At 46.6% G+C, this 6,455-nt stretch overlaps 1 long non-coding RNA gene across 1 annotated transcript; it reads right to left on the bottom strand.

Annotated features, from left to right (window-relative positions):
- Positions 1-248: 248 nt before the first annotated feature.
- On the bottom strand, positions 249-2,114 carry LOC119304928. Its single transcript, XR_005148487.1, has 5 exons — positions 1,867-2,114; positions 1,667-1,765; positions 1,465-1,542; positions 997-1,343; positions 249-891 (listed from the first exon to the last, which is right to left on the bottom strand). It is a non-coding gene; the product is annotated as an uncharacterized LOC119304928 (long non-coding RNA).
- Positions 2,115-6,455: the final 4,341 nt, after the last annotated feature.

Here is a 6,455-nt window from a genome sequence, read left to right as displayed (position 1 = left end):
CTGCGCACGTACTGGAATTTTGTGTTATAACTAAAATGATTATAAATTCTGGGGTGGAGTATTCACGTGTCTGCCTATGCTCTAGCAGTTACTAGCCTAAACCCGCGCGGCGGCACGCCGCGCTCGGTGATCACTCGCAAATGGACAATCTGTTGATTCGATTTTCAGTTTGTTGCGCGCACATTTAGTCTCATAATAATACATAAAAACATTGAAGGAATTGGACATTTGAAACTGTTGACATTAGATAGATATAGGGATACGTAAGTAAATATTAAAAGTGGCACACTACAAATAACTAAAATGCATACAGTTCAACGTACGTGGAGAACTGCTTACAGAAACAGAAACACACCATGTAAGTAAGCTAAAAGGACCACTCGTACAAACGGAAGCATGCTAACAAAGCTATAAGTAGCGGTTCGTGAATTAGATCATCCTGGTGTAGCCTCCTGCAGGGTTCGTGCCTGTGATAAAATGGTAAAGTGACTTTGCAAATTCTTCCATACGTCCAACAGGGGAGTGTGCGCCTGTGTATGTAATTATGGGGTCACTGCTTGTTGGACGTTGGGGATACATGCGGAGTGGTAGTATATCATAAAAACTGTTGCATATCTTTGCCAGGGCCATTGTTTGTCTTGCAAATTCATTCTGTTGTGTAGTTACTTGCTGGCGAGCCATGTTGAATTGCCATTGTTTTGTTTGAGCTTTCTCTCTTGCTGTAAACAACCTTTCTTTTGTGACTTCAAGAGCATAGTAGTTGTCAAGTCAATGTCCATCAATGTGCCCCTTTGAACCTCAAGAAAGATGCGGGATAAACCATAAATAACATGTACGCACCCTTAAGCAGATGGATATAATCCTTAGGAAACGGAGGCTACATCCCACGTACTGAAAATAGAAAGGGGAAAAAACATGAGACCACATGCAGCAGCGTCCCAAGGGGGGTAAGCACAGCGGGCAGGGAAAAAAGAAAAGAAAAGAAGAAAAAAACACCTCTTTTCCAGTCGGACCAGTATGATCGCACCAACGTCCGCTTACGGCGAGCACGCAAAACACAAGAATGCTCCATAACAGGAGTAGGCATAACTCAAATGGCAACCACGTGCAGACGTTAGAACCAATCCTAGAAGAACACCACAAAAAACACGAATAGCAGATACATATTTAGAGAATCGAAGTTACCAAGAGGAGTGGGCCGACCGAAGGCACCAGCGGCACATAAGGCACCACTCTTGGACGGCAACGAAGAGACGTAGCACCAACCAAAGACTCATAAAGATGAACAGCAGCAGGAAAAGAAACACACGGTCTGTCGACCACTTGATTAACAGACCAAGTATCTGCAAACAAACATTAGACAGAGTGCACCAGAATTATGCTACTAAACATAACACTGAACGGGTAGATGAAACAATACCACAGGCACAAACAAGTGAACTATTCAAAGAAATAAGAACAAACCAGCTCGCTCACTGGCAGACTAAACAGCAGGAGCAAACCCGGCAGCCGTCGAAGAAGAGGCCACACTAATAGGAATACCTGCAGAAAAAGAAACAACGAATCAGTACCCACGGCAATCAAACCAACAAGGAGAAACGCAGCAAAGCAACCAGAGGCACACACAGGCACTCCCATGCACACAACAAGAATTGAACGCACTTACCAATGGTGAAATCCACAGGATGCTTCCCTAATGAAATCTCCCGACGACGACTATCAACAGGCGCATTAGCATCCTGCCGCGAGTCCAATCGGTGAACACCTACAACATGAAGCAACCAATCAAGAAGACGACAACCCAAACAAAGGAGCACAAGTGCAGTAGAAAGAGGAATACAACCACAGGAAGGCAAAGGACCTCACCATTCCGGGAAGAACGAAACGGCCGGCGAGGACCAGACTGAAGACGACATGCTGAATCAAGTACAGCCGGGCGGCCACGCGCACCAGCATCAGCCGCCGCCGAGGGAAAATCCGAAGGACCACGGCCGCCAGCATGGCGCACACGGGCAATAACAGCAGCCCGAATCCCCGGGGTGACGGCCCCGACGCCGACGACCAGACGCAGAAGCAGCAGGAGGAACCATCGCAACACCAGGACTGATTAGAGGAAGAAGAAGGCAGGCAGCAGCGAGCAGGTTTGAGGGTCGGACGCCCACCAGTATTTATAGAAGGCAGCAGCAATGAGGAAATCAAATTAGAAACGACCAGCAGAGGCGGCAGGGAGAAGTCCATAAAGCAGTACCGAAGCGGCGGCCGCCAACAGGAGGAGTCGAGAAGCTGCAGGCGACAGCGACGGAAGGCTGAAGTACATGGCGTCGGACGAAAAAAAAATCGAATCCAACATGATCTTCGCAACTGCCAGCGGTGTATATCCAATCGCGAACCCGGAACGTTGGGCCGACGTATCTTTCTTTAGTTCCTAATTGGTCCCTGCTCCGCACACCCAGGAAGGTACACGGTCATATCCCCAAGTATTACACGTGTCAGGCAGCAGTTGGTCCTTTTTTTATGATAGGAAAAAGTAAAAAAAAAACAGAAAAACTAAACCTAGCCAGGTTTAGTATATGTAGAATGTACACACATTCAAAACATTCTCTCTCTCTCTCTCTCTCTCTCTCTCTCAAAAACTATGGACGGGAGGGATTGGTACTTGTTCTGTGTTTGCACCTCATTTGTCGCCAAAACTATGGACGGCATTGGTATTTAAATGTTCAAAATTTGAAAACTACTCCCTTGTGTTGAGTTGCGATTTTTTATTGCTATATATGTCAAAATTTGTCCTAGTGTTTGCTTCATATGCATACAAAAGTCATAGTGTTTGCTTCATATGCATAGGGAAGTCCAACATCTATGCAAATTCTATTTTGCGTACGCCTTTTATGGTACCTGTTCTGCCAGAACCACCTTTGTACTGTATTTTTTTTAAAATGGTTTAGTGTATACGCTAAACCCTTTTTACAATATAGAATATCTGCTAGTCTCTAACTTATGTGTTGTATACTATTTGATATGCTTGTGCGAGTTAGGTATCACTCATGGGCTTGTTTCAAAAGGAAGCTTTCTTTTTTATTCCTAGACACAAAAGCATAGTACAAAGAGATTGGACCCTCGGATGAGACTAAGCAGCTACCGTTCCGACGCGCACGAGAAGATGTAAAAGGAAAGAGGATTCGCCATGCTACCTTTCTCACGCGCATGAGAAGATGAAGATAACATCATATGAAGATGGTCATCTAGGTTGAGAAGGGCAGGCTGAAGCTATGCATAAATGAGTTTCCACATGCTTGAAGCTTGCTGGTGATCACGTGATGGACATGTGAAGATGTTCTATGAGAAAACACTTCAGATAATATATGAGTGAGAGATTCACATGACTTCAACAAGCTTTCGAAAGACTTCGATCAATGGAAACATACGTAAGATTGAAGGTCCATGTTGGAATGATTGTAACATGCGGAGATGGTATAAAAGAAAAATCCTTCCATAGGGATTATTGTGGAGCTATTTTAAGACTTCACCAAGTCTTTGTGATCAACTGAGGTTTCCAATTTGAGGCAACCATGAACATCATCATTAATCTCAAGTGAAATGTCTAATGCAAAGGTATGCCTTATCTATCTTTCCCTAGATTTGCCAGCCTCATGGTGCTTGGTGCGAGATAGGATTCATAGTGTCAAAAGGGGTTAGAGAATGAGTGGCTTGCTTGTTCAAGTTGGCATAGATTTCTCAAACATTTGCATCTTTTGCATCCTCCTTTTTAGTTCATTTTGGGTGGTTCCCTATGTGAGGACCCCACACTTGTTGTTAGCTTCAAAATGAGCTCAAGATCATCGATAACCGAGTTCATACGAGTGAGTTATGGTTTATCGAGGGGTGTGTTGTTTTTCTAGGGTCGGATACTCCTGCTAGGCAATTGTGGGTCGAAGTTTTCATGTTTCTTTGTGAGTGTTCTCGGGTTGGGATCGTAGTCTTCGGGCCAGTTGGGTCGGATACTTCGGGAGTGCCTCAAAAGCTTCCCAATGGGAAGATTTGATTTTGCACTATATATAGGGCTCTTCTTCCTTGACGGGTCAGAGTTTTAGGATTTGAGGCCTCCCCATTCTTCGGAGCTCTTAGCTCCTCAACCAAAGCCCTAATCTCCTCTCGATGTGAGGTAAGATTCGTGTTGGATCTAGGAATCATTTGTTGACCTTTGATGGCTCCTTGTTTCCTTCATTTTAGAGCTCATTTGTTGCATAGTAAGAGCATCTATAGCCGCGGATAGCAAAATCTAGGCCCTCAAATGCCCGTGTACGCACCCGGGCATGTCCGCGTGCAGTGACCGGTCACACCTCAAATCCATACAAAACACATGCTACGTGCATAAATGATGCAACACAAACCGTTCGGTTACTACATCAGGACATGCCACCGGACTACCAAAAATTGGCATGTTCTATCTACAGATTAGCTATGGAGAAGATCGTCTATGGTTTCCCTTGCCCTTCCCGGTGCCTTTAGTGCCTTTCTCGGGGAAGTAGTGCTCAAAAACACAAAATGGATCCAGCCGGGTCTGCTCGTCGTCGGATATGTCCGACGCATCGCTGCCCTCCTTTTGCTCTTTGGGCGGTAGTCTGGCCATGGCACGGACCTCCCGTTTTTGCTCTCGGGCGTGAGCACGTTTGTTCCTCCACTGCCACTTCTCTATGATGCGAGCACGAATGGCTTCCTCCTCTAGGACAATGCGTGCCGTCGCCGCCATGTCGGTAGCGAGGCGTGCCTCCTCCACCCTTATCCTCTCCTTCTCATGGATGGCACACTAGTCCATGTAGAACTCATACTAAGGCAATACCGGAGATGGGGAGGCTACGGAGCGGTGATCCAGCCCTGGTAGATCCGAACATTTGTTGCGCGGACGCAATGGATTCATGCTGGACAGATCCCCCCGTCAGTGGGGCATTGTCGTCTTGGGAGCGGCGGAAGGCAATGCGAACAACCATATCCTCCTCCAACCCATAGGAGACGACACCCCAGTCGACGGATCTGGACTGGTCGGAGTTAGATCCGCTGCCCGTCATGCCAGAGTAGGGAGAAGATCACCGGACGGGAGCTTGGGGCATAGTGGACTGAAGGGGAGTGGAGTGGAGTGGCTAGGTTTTGGTCCAAGGAGAGGATGGGGATGAATATATGTGGGGTCGTGTGGGCTAGCATGGGCCGGATCCAACGCTGCGGACGTGGCTGGTCCACTCCATATCCGCCTGAGATTTTGGCTGTATATGAGGGTTGCCGTCAGCCCAGGCGTATGAGGCCTGTTAGAGCCCTCGTCTGGGTCACTTACTTTTATCCGGTCAGTGACCGGGCTATCCGCTCAGGCATTTGAGGGGGGTTTGTGGCGGTCAGCTATAGATGCACTAACTCTTCATATAATGTTACATTGAGTCACTTCCGTGTACATTATGCATGTTTTCCATATTGCGTCCATTTTAGTATGAGCATTGAATAGTCTTTAGTTTTTATTAGTTTTCCTTTGGTGGTGATTTAAAACTCCCATGAACATTAACAATGAAAGAACCAATGTCGTAATCAAAGAAGGTACGAAACACCCAAGTCGGAGTTCGTATGAGGAAATGACGACCAAAATATGAAACACCACGTGCAGTTCTAGAAGAGAAGACGATGTGTGGTACAAGAATCCACGCTCGTAGCAGGTGATTTTGATGTGGTAATCATAATAAGTTTGTGAGTCTTCATTGATTTCACCCTCATTTGTTCCTATGATATCCTTGGACATCAAATAAGGTATTGGGAAAGGTTGAGGCTCATCTGGAGCCCTTGGATATCAAGACGGGAATGGGCGGACCCAGACCTTGCCTTGGACTCGGCCCCAGGCCCCAAGGTCAATATGTGAGGCCATGGGTCGGCCCATTTCAGCAAAGAATTATGGCCCCATCGATCCATTGGGTACATGAGGCCGACCCAAGATCATGATGAAAAATCCATGAATCCACTGAGCACATTCTGAACACCGGGAAGGTCAATGGGACAGCAAGCTGGGGATGGCGATCTCGATGGTGACATAGACGAATGAGAGGCTGGTTGTTTTTAAATGCATGTACTAGTTCACGTAACAATCAATCCACCTGTAAGTCTGCCTGCTTCTTATACAGGGACGTCTCCAACCGAATGGATCCAGTTTGGTCAGCTTTGCATATCATAGATGTTCTTTGTGTACATGATTCAATTTGTGTACAGGGGTGGCCAGCAGCTACTATATAGTCTATAGTGATTCGATTGGGTCGACCCGTTTGACCGATCGGGTCGTACGGTGCCGGCTCCACTGACCCGTATATCATTTAAGGATGACCCACTTGGCCCATTGGCCTCAACTTTGGGTCGGGTCAATGACCGAGTGGGCCGACCCGGCCCATTCCCATCTTGACACGGACGTGATACATATGTTCATGATCATT

This window comes from Triticum dicoccoides, chromosome 1B (genome assembly GCF_002162155.2).
Source record: "Triticum dicoccoides isolate Atlit2015 ecotype Zavitan chromosome 1B, WEW_v2.0, whole genome shotgun sequence".
In the NCBI taxonomy this organism is placed as follows: Eukaryota; Viridiplantae; Streptophyta; class Magnoliopsida; order Poales; family Poaceae; genus Triticum; species Triticum dicoccoides.
This window is presented reverse-complemented; position numbering and strand designations above follow the sequence as displayed.